Source organism: Necator americanus, chromosome I, assembly GCF_031761385.1.
Source record: "Necator americanus strain Aroian chromosome I, whole genome shotgun sequence".
Taxonomy (NCBI): Eukaryota; Metazoa; Nematoda; class Chromadorea; order Rhabditida; family Ancylostomatidae; genus Necator; species Necator americanus.
Window position 1 is genome coordinate 22,437,931 of NC_087371.1, and position 13,794 is coordinate 22,451,724.

Below are 13,794 nucleotides of genomic sequence, written 5' to 3' on the forward strand. Positions count from 1 at the left end.
TGTGCCGATCCAAGTTGTACCAGGTGATTTGCACATCTAATTACATATTCCAACATTCAAGGTGTCTGGACGACATTCCAAATCTTTGAACTCATAGGTTTCGAACGAGTATGCATCTGTGCCATCGACATTGACGTTAGAAGAATAGGATGGATGAGATGAGAATGAGATGCTTGCAGGATGAGATGACCCCACTTTTCTTTTGAAAAAAAGATGGTAGAAAAGAGGATTTTTGATCTAATTTAACTCTAGTCACTCACCACTTTACAGCTGCCGTGGAACTCTGAGCTACAACTGTAAACTACTCTACTTTTATGGTGTAAATGAGACTAATTGAAATTATGAAAGGAAGGAGTTGCATAGGATTACAGAAGGAGGTACGTCTGAACAAAATTACGATCCGTAAAAAATGAAGTGGATGCACAAAGGATCTGATATTTTAATTATATTAGAAACTTCACATTAATTTGTTTGTATTTCTTTGATATTTACCACCATCAACTACTAACAGAAAAGTAAAAAAGAATGTATAAGCTTCAGATGTGATTTTTCGTGCTTCCAGAAATTGAATTGTTGTGGTAATCGTTCCCGCCATCATTCTGATTGTTTTTATGTTTCTGAACAAAAATGCACCTGGGAAAATCAGAAACTCTCCTGAGAAACCCTTGAAAAACACAGCTCATTGTCGTACCTTGTGACAAGTCGATGAGTGTCCTTAATAGTCCTAACAAGTTCATCATTTGACAGATTTTACCATGATTGTAATTCGCTAAGGTAAAGAAAGAAACGCTGAGAATTGCAAAATCGAGTAAAAAGGCATCGGATGCAACCGAATAACCTTCGAATTCCGGTTTATGACTGTGAACGACACGTTCAAGTGCTAAGGATAAATATTCGTGATGTGATGAAGAAAAACGTTCTCGCGCCAACGTACGTCTCTGATTTTATACTAGCTGTGAATCCGAGTCGCTGGTTTCGATGGCATTGAATTCGAGTGCCAGTCAGAAGAACTGGTTGAATTTCTTCAAACACCTTTCACATGTCGAAAAAATTAATAGATGACACATTAGAGTGAGGAAAACTTTGAAGAACTAAAAAAAAGTTTAATGCAAACTAGAGGATTTATGACTTGTATAAGATATAGGGCATACAGACGGATTGAATATCACATATTTTTTGATACTAAATTTTAGAGAAATTTCTGTTTCTACTTCCGGAAATAATTTTTTTGCTGACTTTTTTTTGCTGAAAAAAGACGTAATTTCTAAATGTTCTAACTGGTTAAATGAAGAAAAAGTCCAGAAGATATGAAACTTTACGGTGTACCCTCATCGAAGATATAAGAAGCAGATTGTTGTTTGGCGTTTTTATTGTTTGAAATATTTTCTTTATGTTTTTTTTTTTATTCTAAATGTTCTAACTGGTTAAATGAAGAAAAAGTTCAGAAGATATGAAACTTTACGGTGTACCCTCATCGAAGATATAAGAAGCAGATTGTTGTTTGGCGTTGACTTCCAAGCTCTTTTTTATATTGCTTTTGTTAGCTTAATTGATATAAAAAGAAGAAGTGAATCAACACAATTCTGTTCCAAATTATTCCAGTCAAAAGATCAACCAGAAGATATTTCTATTTCTTTTAGCGATGATAATGAAGACAAATTTCTTCAATGACTGTTTTGTTCCGCTGTTAGTTCTTGCTTGACAATCGTTTGGACCGTCTCACAGCGATTCCACCACGATCTTTTTCCGTTTCTGTTCTCGTAATGCCACCTAGAAACCGCTGTGCAGTACGACCCGATGTGATGATTACATCACCAGATACGACTCACCGAGGAGATCCAGCGAAAACGCTCAGAACATCTTACTGTACCTCAATTGATACTCCCCTCCGAGATGTATGTACATGGGAATTACTTGTGAAGTCATAGTCTTACTGTTACCTGACAAAGTTCAGGGATAAAATCAGACCTCAGTCCGTAAATTTCACTAGTGCCACAGTTTCTACTTTTCTCTTTGTGAACTAAAGAAAGGAAATAATGTCAATTTTTAACCGATTCTTTTGGCCAGTTTGATCAGCATATAGATTCAACCACAAATACAAGGAATCTTTAGTTCGGGGTCATTAGATAAAATCTGTATCGCCTCACATCGTACATCGCAGTTCGGGATTGTTTACTTCAACAAAAGATGCAAATGGAGACAGTAGAGACGAGTAAAACAACAATTTCTGTGAAGGCCCATCAGAAATTGACGGATCCAGAAGAAGTTCAGAAGTGAAAGTTGTGCGCACTGACGACCGTTTGACTTTTTGTACCAGTAGAAGTTAGTTTACATAAACTAGAGAACAAAAAATCTATGCAGAGCCCCCGATAAACATCCGGTATGTGCTGTAAACAATATTGGGAGGAAACATTAGTATAATTCGCAACAATATATTTTCGTGTCTGCAAACCGGACAACTCAATCTCACACCAAAACACATGTATTTTTGTACACATGTCTTGTCAGTAATTTGTGATCTTTGCACCTCTTTTCATTGTGATTCCGACGGATCTACTGTGGATACTTGGAAACCAAGTCTGCCCTGATTCATGTAACGCCACAATGATCCGACCGTAATCACTCGCGAGAGGTTGAGACTCACGCTACCGTTTACGTAACCTTTTTATGCTGTATTGCTGCAGAGATCCTAAATTTTATGACCGAATCCTTTTTCGTTTGCTTAGAAGACGTCTTCACAGACGAATCTGAAGCTGAAACAGTCTCCATGCTCTACATTAAACAAACCTTAATTAAATAAACCTTGATAATTATGCTAATTCAGTGTTTGTTCCACTGAGTTGATCCTGACAGGAAATTGTTATAATTTATTATTTATTTATCCTAGGCTGAAGTTCTGACGAATTCGCCTTCTTTGGAGTCTGAAAGGATGAAATCGAAAGCGATTCATCCGCTCAAACCCTTTCGATCCACGCCAAGAGCCCGAAGATGAATCGCAGGAAAGGATGCCTATGTTTTACGCGGGAACTCGTTCCCTAATTAAGGATGTTTTTGATAGCGCTAGTAACCTCAACACGGGTATCCAGCAGCAGCAGGGAAGGCGTGTGATCTTCAAGTACAATCTACACCCCCGTTTCCAGCTTTGTGACCCAAAACCAGACTCAGAACTGTCTGTTGGGCAGATAGGGCGTTTGGCTGGGAAAATCGCTTTCAGTTTCATCCTTTTAGCTGTGAGGGAGGAGAATTCACCGAAGAGGCAGCCAAAAGTAGAATATTATAGCAACTTTGTGTCCAGCTAAACTCAAAAGACAAAAAATAGGGTAAAAGAATCAGTGGACTATCGTGTAATATTGAGCATAAAAAAATCCCTCCTTAACCACTTCGAAATCCCTTCAAAATTTTTCTCAAAACCCTTTTCGAAGGATTTTGAGTGATTTTCAATTTAAATTTAGCAAGAAAATTCGCGGCACTCAGATAATGCACTTCTCCCTTTTAAAACTTCAAATTTCACCTTGAAAAAAGTGCACGGTTCAAAATTTTATCTGTTCAATTTTGTCTTCAGACAAGTCTTCTGCAACTACAATCTAGGTGAACCAAATGTTGTCCCTCAATTTTCATAGAGTGAGCTCAGGAAGAACGAATGGAGTTATATTGTTTTTGTTATGCGGCAATAACTTTAGTAAAACACAACAGACTAAAAATTGAATTTCAATTTTTTTTTGTGGAATGGTTTTCCATAGCAAACTATGCAGATTTTGTGAGTGTTCGTTCAAAATTTTGAACGTTTCATTGTCGTGTGCGGCATATTGTGCAGTGAGTCACGAGGGTACAGTTTCCGATCCTTCTACATCTTCATGAAAAAAGGAAGAATTAGTTGTATAACTGTACTGTAGTATAACGTTTGAAAAAATATGACTATCATGATTGTAGATACGTTAAAATACATTTCCACAACATGCATACCCTCCAGAATATTCGACCCCAACAATTGAAATTTTTGATAGTTCGGAATGAGGTCATCGATTTCACATTCTTCATCTATTACAACGTACTTTGTATATACGGAGACTTTTTTTTCGAAACTTTGAGGACTCTACATACTGAAGTGTTACACGTCATTCGGGAGCTTTGATTCTGCACATTTCAAAATATTTTCGGAATAAAATCACTGTTGATCTTCGACGGAAGTTATACTGCTAGGTATTTACAGAAAGAATATAAACACATCTGTAGTCAACCGATTTGCAAGAAACACAGAGATCTTTCCGGAATAGATACCTTCCATTACAATTCAATCTCTCTCAATTCTATTTATGTCCGCGGATTTGCTACGACGGAACAGATAAAGCAGTTCTGATAGTTTTTGGAGTCTGGATTTGATTCCTCCATCATTTCTTGGAAACCCCCTTATAAATAAGTGGACAAGAAGTCCTTGTTTTGTCCACTCAGTACATATTTTTTGAGGAATATTTTTCGGTTATTTAAGTATTCTGTAAGTAGAAGTAGAGACCTTTAGTGCAACTATCGCCTCACCTAGCTTGTATTTGCTTTTAGCATGCGTTGCAAATTGTTTGCTCAAAGAAATTGTGGTCATAGATCGGCAACTTTGTCTACAAAACATTCTTTCTCCAAAAAAACTCCTTGGCAATCATTTCGGACTTAAATTTATATACAACAATGAAAACGTCGATCTCTTTTTAACTCATAACTAATTTATGACAGGCTCAATTCTTGGGAGTGACTTTAAGGAAGCGGTAAGAAAAAGTGCTGTTATTTTTTTGACACAGGTGAAAATAAAATTTGTTTATAAATAATCCAAAGGCTCTTTGTGAAAGAGAATAAAATTTTTCTCAAAGTACATGATTCTGCATCGCAGCCCACAAAGAGAACCTATTTGAAACAGGTATCTGGGAGAATTCACGATGAGGTGTGAGTTGATAGCAAAACTTTCATCAGAATTTTGTCATATTTGAACGTTCACTACCTTCCATCAAATGAGGCTCGTCATTGATCCACAGAAAAAAAAAGCTTGGCCCACCGCAGCTCATCAACTCTTTTAAACTGAAATATTATCATTTATTTATGTGACCAACGGTCCCTGGAGAACGACGGAACTACAAAGAGCCTTTGGATTATTCGACTGAAAGATTAAGGATGCAGACCAAAAATAAAGGTTTTCCGAAATAAGACCTAAGTAAAGGTTTTTCAAAAAAAAAATTGCAGTAATTACAGATACATGGCTGTTTTACCTCAAATGCCATTTTATTAGAGATGAAAGAATTTCTACGAGAATCAAGGAAGGATGGGTAGAAGGAACAGCAAACTACATATCACCGAAATATACCCCTTCATAACGCCTATATGAAAAATTACGGTAAAAAAGGAAAATAGAGCTAGATTATATTAGAGTCGACCAACTCAAACGTAAATTAGAGGGCATTGTGCTGTGCCAGGTTAGCTTTTTTTAATTCAAAACAAAGAAAATTTAGAGAAGTAGAAAATCTCCTCATCCTCAAAATCGGGAAGTGAAGTGCACGAAAAAAAGCGAAATTACCGCTGTGGGAAGGATACCAAGCAATGAAAGGTGCCGTTTGATTCAAGGTCGCACATAAATTCTTTTTAAACTGGAACAAGGGCGGACAAACCCACTCCGTCCACATAAACGTGCACAGATTCCCTTTCATTTACTTTTAAGGTCTTAGGTATGACAATGGATTTCAGAACTATGAAAGGCGTATTATTTTCGAGGTCAGGGTTTCAGCTAAGGAAGTATTTTTTCCTCTCTTTTCTCTCATTTCCTTGAAAGCGAAAAGAGGATTCTTTTGAGTCGATAAGCCTAATTTCACCCTATGATTTTAATCCAGGACAATTCTGTGGTCACGCTGCTGGTTCTTCCCACTTCCTTCAGTTTGTAAATTGAATGATGGCAGATTTTATCGGGATAAATTGTTGAGCAACGAACACCCGACAGCCGGAACTCAGTCAACCACGGAAAGCAAAAATAAGAAAATCTAAGGATTTGTTTCACGGAAGTGATTGAAACTAACTTCACTCACGTGTTGGAAACGTGTGTAACATTTCACTGAACACATTCACGTGCTGCTGTTGGATTTATTTCCAGATTACCGATGATGTTCCATCGATCTACCTACGTCTACATAAGAAATTTTTCGAATTTTTAAGATCTTGAGAAGAATAGTCAGCAAAAGTTGTTGTCGTAAAATTTAAACAGCTGTTGAATGCGGAAAATAGTGTAAAGTAAAAGGAAACAGTGTTACTTATAAAATACTTATAAAAGTTTTACGTTTGATTTTCAACATAACTACACCACAGAGTTGAAATTTTTATTTTTTTTTTGCTTCGCGTATTAACTTCAATACTAGAGTTGATTGAGGGAGACACTAAACAAAACCACCTTTTAAGGGGACACCGTGTGAAATTCTCGAAAAAGTCATTCGAACAAGGAGAAAAATGAAAATATTAAGCAATTCGATAGTACCGGTTGAATCTATCTATTTTTGGTAAAGTAAGCATAAGTCTGTACTTGTCAAACACTAAAACACAAAAGGTATAAAAAATATGGAGAGAAAAAAATGGTGGAGCATCTCGAATCCGTAATTTGTTGTTTACTGTGGCTAAGACAGGTACTAGTGAGGCTACCACATCTAAAGTTAGCAAAGCACTTCTAGGGATTTTCTCAAAATCTAAAAAGGTACAAAAAGCACACAAAAAGAGTACAGTTGTAACAGCGCAGCACGAAGAAGTGATACTAGCATATTAGGTTGCTGAAACATCTATCTTTAAAAATAAAATAATAAAATAAATAACAAATAATAAAATACCCCTTTAAAAAACTGGAAAATTCAAAGGAGGAGCGTCGAAAGCAGACGAGAGAGGGCTGCATGACGGAGCGTAAGTTCTGAGGACTAAAAGGTTTTGATCATCTTCATCTCGTTAAGCAAACAGAGTACAGAATACCGCATTATCTATAGGATTACCCTATATATTGACATCGAGACTGGGGTTGGGATGGCTGCAAAAAGAGGAACGAAGAAGTGAAGAAATTTTTTACTCATCGTAAGCAAGAAAGAAGATGGACAGGTAGGTAATGTTGTGAAGTGTCGAGGCCACTTGCGCTCATTTGCATTTTCCGAAAAGACGATTGAGGCAAGCGAAACGAGTCTCTGCCGTAGCCCTCCGCGTCGCCTTTCGTGCACCCGCCTGACTATTCCGTCACTCTACTGTATTCAGTCGCATCGCACACTGGCGCTCATAAAAACCAGCCACGAATCAAGCGGCGGATGGATCGCACATTACCTTCGGACTTGTTGCACGACGTTTCGCTTCCAGTGAAAAAAGTGGGAAAGAGCGAGTAAAATATTTGAACACATGCAATCCAAAAACCTGCACGGTACACCAGTTCACATATCCCTAAAATCTTTTGAAGAAAAAAAAACTGCTCGAAAAATGAGTAACCACGAGATTAATTAATTGTCTTTGTTGTGAGTATCACCAACCACTATTCTACCAAACCTGGATAGATAGCCCCAAACACTTGGCATAGTGTTGAAGGTCCCCAATCCCTTTAAATTATTAATTTATGTTCTATATAAATAAAAGATTACAACAGAAACAAAAATACAAGCGATAGCGATTATATTGTGAATACTAATAACAATCTCCCGAAAAAAACAGAAAAAGCTTTAAATTTTAAAGGGAGTGTGAGTGGATCGAAAAAACAAAATCGGAAATATTTTTTATTGCTGATGACTCGTAGAAGCTCAGATATCTAATAAGGAAACAATTTTGTTTCTTCGCAGGTCAATCCTCTAACTCTTTCTCTCAGAAAAATAAATGAAATATGACAATTAGATCCGTTGACTTTATCTGACCCCAACAGTTCTCCCATAAACCTGCAAAAACACAAAAAAAAATCTTTTAAAGTACTTTTCTCCTTGATAGGTGGTCTAGAGTCCTCAGAAACCTCTTTGTAACGTGTTCTCTGTATCATCGAAATTTATCAAACTCGAGATTTCAATAAAAGAAAAAAACCACACGTTAGACGAGTCTTCAAGGTTGACAGAAGTGTTAAAAGCGATTGAACACACAGAAAAACCATGATGATTAAGTAAATAAGCGAGCAATAAATAAACAAAGCCATAAGCAAAGGAACGTTCTAAAAATACATATTTCTTGACGCTCACATAGGGCGTGATCTCAAAAAAAAACGAAGTTCGAGAAATCCTTCCCAATCCAGGCGTTTTTCCTGCTTGACATTTCACACTGTTCTCCTCCACAAATTGCTTCTCGAGAACGCAAACACGCTCAACCCCGCTAAATCACGAGAAGAAACTGGCCACAACGTGGATTTATCCAGAATTCTACGGCACTTTTTCCGGCTGAGAACGGGTTGTCTGCGTGTTGTTGTGCTGTTCAATGGACACACACTTGCGCATCACACTCGCACTCCTTAAGCGTAATGGCTGTATATTGTTCGGACACGGAACAAGTGTCTCTGCGATCAGAGGACTCAAACACGGCATACTCCAGAACGAATAGCAACACGGCCATGAGGCCATTGGCTGGATTCATGGCATAAAATATGTTCTGACGAACTCCTTCTACTGAATCTACTGAATCTTCTACTGAATCAGTACGGAAAAATCACCACTTACCTACCAACCAAAAGAGTTCTCTCTAATTAACGTCAAGGGATAAACAAGAAAAAATAATTCATGAAAAAGGTAACTGGAATTACAGCAGCACAACTAAGTGGCGACGGCTAATCAGAGGCTTCAATAAATATTCCTATCTACGTAGAGAAGACAGAGAAGAGAAAGTTAGATACACGGTTGCAAGTGTTATACCGAATCTTTCATTATGTAATTTATTTACTATTTATTTATCTAGTTTATATGATATTATTTCGTCAACACTTCGTACCTCCGTTATTTTGCTCGCCTTATTCATGACTCTTTTAAGATAATCAAGATAGCAAAGGATAAATGTGATAAAAATAAGATAGCACAAATAAATCTAGTGTAAGTAGCAGATGTAACAAAAAAATAAGCTTTCCTTTCAGCGTATGCCTATATATTCTTGTATATCTTTGAGGTCCCATAGCAACAATAATTGGTCTCTAACTGTTGCATAATATTCTCAAAATGTTCTCACTGTCCCGAGAAAAAATCCTCCGAAAACGAACCTATTGTTTTAGATACTCGCCCCGATGGGGTCATCCGGAAGTGAATGTCTGCATAATCCGACACGAAGAGCTCGACTCGTTTGCTCAGCATCGCCTCGCATGCGGCGAGAAGTGCGGTCGAACACAGTGGACTAATCCGCGCGTTTGCGGCTCGGATTTACCGAGCAAGTCGTCAGCCGCAACCGCCACCCTCATACAGTCTAATGACTGAATGGGCTGGCGATCAGTGCAGATGAAACCTCTTTCCCCGCTGTTCTGGAGAATTCGCGGAGGCGCATATGATTGCATATAACTCAATTATCAGATATTAGTGGCACTAAAGTACTGTACAAGAAAATTGAGATGTGGATGTGCGTTAAACAAACAGATTTTATACGAAAGAACATCTATGTGCAATATCCGCGCACGATAGATCAATACACATAGTTTTCAGTTCTTATCTATTATGTCTGTGCGCTTTCGCGCTCATATTTATACAAATCTGAACATCCTTCAACCAGATCAAACTTCTTGTAGTGTTTCCTTCAGTGGCTTTCATTGATCAACAGGGATTAAAAATAATGACATTTTTTCTTGTAAAACGAAATCTGCATTCTTCTAACGACGCTTTTTTTGTTCTTTTTTTTCTTTGGGAATTTAAGCTTTTTTTCTTCAGGGATTCTTTAATAATTGAATACTTGACTTCATAGCTTTGTTCTTAAAGGCATCACCACACGAATCTGGGTTGGTGCGGATTTCAGGTGGAGAGTTCCTATACGGGGCCGTAGATTATGAAGAGAAGGGTGATTTCGTCCATTTCTTTCTAATTGCCGTAAAAAACGGCCCGGAAGATATTACTATTTTCTATTTTCTACGAGTTCGATTGTAGCGCGCCAGCCTTGTGCAGGCGCCGCATCTTCCGGGCCATTTTTCCGTACCACCTTAGATTCGTGGGGTGATGCCTTTAAGCTATAAGGTGGCAAACTTAACTTTGATCAATAATCACACTGCTAGTAAATATGAGTTAGTAGGTATACTAATGCTAAAAAGTATCACTATTTATTGTTTTATCATTACTCTACAGCATATGACAATTTTTCTTCTATTCGTAGTGATTCAGTCATTTTTGACGCGCTAACGATGAAACGCTCAAAATAGCATTTAGATCTTCACTACTTTTCTGTTCGATTTGAAGAACTCAGATGCAGGTGTTCATAAACACAGCAGTTTGTGGAGATGATGCTTATGATTCGAAGACGTCAAATTGCAAGCATAACTGGATGTGAACTGAGTTCAAGCGCTAAAAGAAGTTCCAGAAGAACTATAATTCACTGAAATGGCTGTTTCAAAACATTTACATGCAGTGCGGAAGGGCAATGACTGCTGCACGTTTGGAAGTAGTTTCTTTGTTTTCTTTTTTCTAGAAGAAAAAAGGGTTTTCTGTGACACTTTCTGGCAGGCGATGAAAAGTAGACCTATTATTTCTACAATGACAATTCCGAATGCAAAAAGTCATGGGTAGACCATGAGAAACATAACATCGCAGCCAAACGGAAAATTCACTGTCTTAAAACACTGCTCTGGATTTGATGGGATCAGCAAGGAGTTACGTACTACGATCTTCGGAAACCAAATGAAGCTTTTTCTGCAGATGCCTACAAACATCAAATGAAAGAGTTAAACGAGAGATTGTTGCGAAAAAGACCAACGGTAGCCGGTAACACCCGCAAACTCATTCTTTTAGAGGATAACGCTGGGCCACACGTTGCAAAAACTGTGAAGGGAACAATGTTGCAGCTTGGATGGGATCCTTTCACCCAACGTACTCACAGGACATGCCGCCTTCTGATTACCACTAGAACTTTATTCCACTATCAGAACCCGTCACTTTCGATTCAGATCCATCTGTTCGATACAGCACGGCCTACTTGTTCGAGAACGGCTTCTTCTTGGTATAGTATTGCCAAATTGCCAAAAATATAGGGAAAAGTTAGAGAAAATAATAGAGAATACTCCGATTGAATTGTCTTGCTCCAATTTTTTTTTACAATAAATATGTTTTTAACGAAAAAAATAGATCAAAATTAACTTCATCACGAAATAATGCAGGTAGAACGAAATGACCCTCCTCGACGTTCAAAACTCTACCTAACTGGTTTCCCTGATAATACGACAAATGCAACGATTATTTCAAATTTTGGCTTTGGAGTGAGTTTGCTGACATTCTGGTCTAAGTTGATATGAAACACAGGTGTTTTCTTGTACTTTTCTGGAGTTGGAAAAAGGATGTCGCGTTCAAATTGCTCACCTTCGGAAACGGAAGAATGCAACAAGAAACCTGAAGGCTACGTGCGAAAAAAAGCCTCATTCACTCTGTGAGATTTGAGCGGTATTGTATTTGATCATATATTTTTCTTATTTCTCTTCATGGCGCACCATCATGCGTGTTTCCAACTAAATCGTTTTTAGAAATAGACGTTAGCGTTAATTTACGCTGCTCTTGTGGAGATCAGAAAGAAAGGGACCTCATACTTCTTACATACTTCATTGTGTGTTCTTTTTTTTGTATAGAAACAGTGTATCACAATTTTGACGTGGCGCGGAGTGTTCGGGAAAAAGATTGCGGAACTCAGCATGGTTTGCCGCATCTTCTCCTGATCGTAGTAAAAAACGTAAAAAAAAATGTAAACGTTCCTGTCCACTCTGCAGCCTTCATTAATTTTACTCGAATAAGCCGCTGAGAAGACCACACCGATCATCGATAGCTCGTTTGTGGACGCGGCGCGTGCAGAAGGGTGACGCGTTGTGAATGAAATCATCGTAACAAAAATGTTTTTACACTTGCACTCCGTTTTTACGCCAATCAGGGAAGGATAATAATAATGTTGAGCCATGTTGAGGTCTACTATCAGAACCCTTCACTTTCGTTGTGAGTTCGCAGCACATTGAAATCGTGATCTGCTGCCTTTAATGCTCTGCCGAACAGAATTCTACCTATTAACTGAGACTTTTCTTGCGTAGTTAAACGAAACTAGAATAATTCTCGTCGGGAGAAGGTTCTGAATAATCTTGAATACCATGCTATATAATAAGAGGATTATTCTGTCACATATGGTATGTGTATATGTTTAGGAAAAACAATAAAGCTGAGAAGGAAAAACACAATGACATAGGATGAGCCGCATCCAATGGCTAATAGTGGACTTGCGTAGGAATCAGTGAGATGGGTTGAGACGTGTCCACGACACCAAATAAGTGCGGTGGCGCCAGAGAGCGGAAAAATGGGTCCCATGACGGATAGGTGTACCCACGCCAGGAAGCAGTGAGATGGAGTTAGACGGGTGAGCCTGCGCAAGACAGGAGCGCCAGCGCCAAAATGCAGACAAACGAATCCGATGGCGTCCATACAGTTTGCCGACGCCAGAGAACAGTGAGATGAAGTGAGGCACATCCCATGATGTTAAGAAGACGTGCAGCTTTGGAAAATAAACATCTGAATGCAAGGAATGCAAGGAAACTGTGGAACAGCTCCAACTTTGTTATGCCGCGGCGCAAGGATGCCTGACCAATAAAGCTAGTGATTCACTGGAACTAGGATGTGTGTCGAAGGAATTGGAAAAAGGCATACGGAAAGTCATCCATGGCTAGGATATTCCAGATCTTCCCTCGTTTTCCTTTCTCCCGTCGTAATTGCCATATCTTGTGCTCAGAATAAGTGCCCACATCCACTCAGATGCTCGAAGGCATCAACCCACGAATCTGTGGTATGGATTTTCGTTGGATTATGCCTATATCGGGTCGATTATGAATACAGGGGTGGCTCCGCTCATCTTTCCCTGCATCACTGTAAACAGGCGGCTTCGGAATGCCGTTCCTTACGACGTCCTCTATTGCAACGCGCCACCTTTGCACCGCGCCCCGCCCCCGCCTGCGATTCGTCCGAATGAGTTTTCGAATCGCAAGAGGGAGGGGGGCGTGGAGATGATGCCTTCAAATACTGTTTGGCAGTTAACATAACCAAATGTATTCCTTTACAATAGCTATTTAAGTATGGTTCTGGCGATATCGTTCATACCATCCTTCAAAACCCAGCTTAGAAGAGAGAAAAAGAGGAAGTTTTGCTCAGTGCATTGAATACTTTGATAAATTGTATTACTATCAAGGAATTACGGATATACTTCCAAGTTCAAGTTGTAGCTGAATTTATCTTTTTAGAATTGAAAAGAAAAGGAACAAAGTCACTGGCGTCGCAATCCACTTGGGATACTCCAGCACGCTTTACTGGGATTCGTAATCGTTGATGTTTTGGAACGCGTGTTGGCCTATACCATCACTTGCGGCGCTAGCTGTATCTGACCCAAATCACTGTTTTATCCTACCAGACAAGTCTGATACCGATTTATCGACCCCGGAGGGACGAAAGGCTTGGTGAGCACCAGGGCGGATTCGAGCCATCGACCGCGCAGCTACAGCGGACCTCTAACCGTCTGCGCTACAATCGTCCCAACCAGTATTATACTACTGACATTTCCAACGAAAATACTGCAAATGTTTCATTAGAAGAAACACCTCTGGAAAAAACTAAATTATTTATGACAGTGACAGTTTTG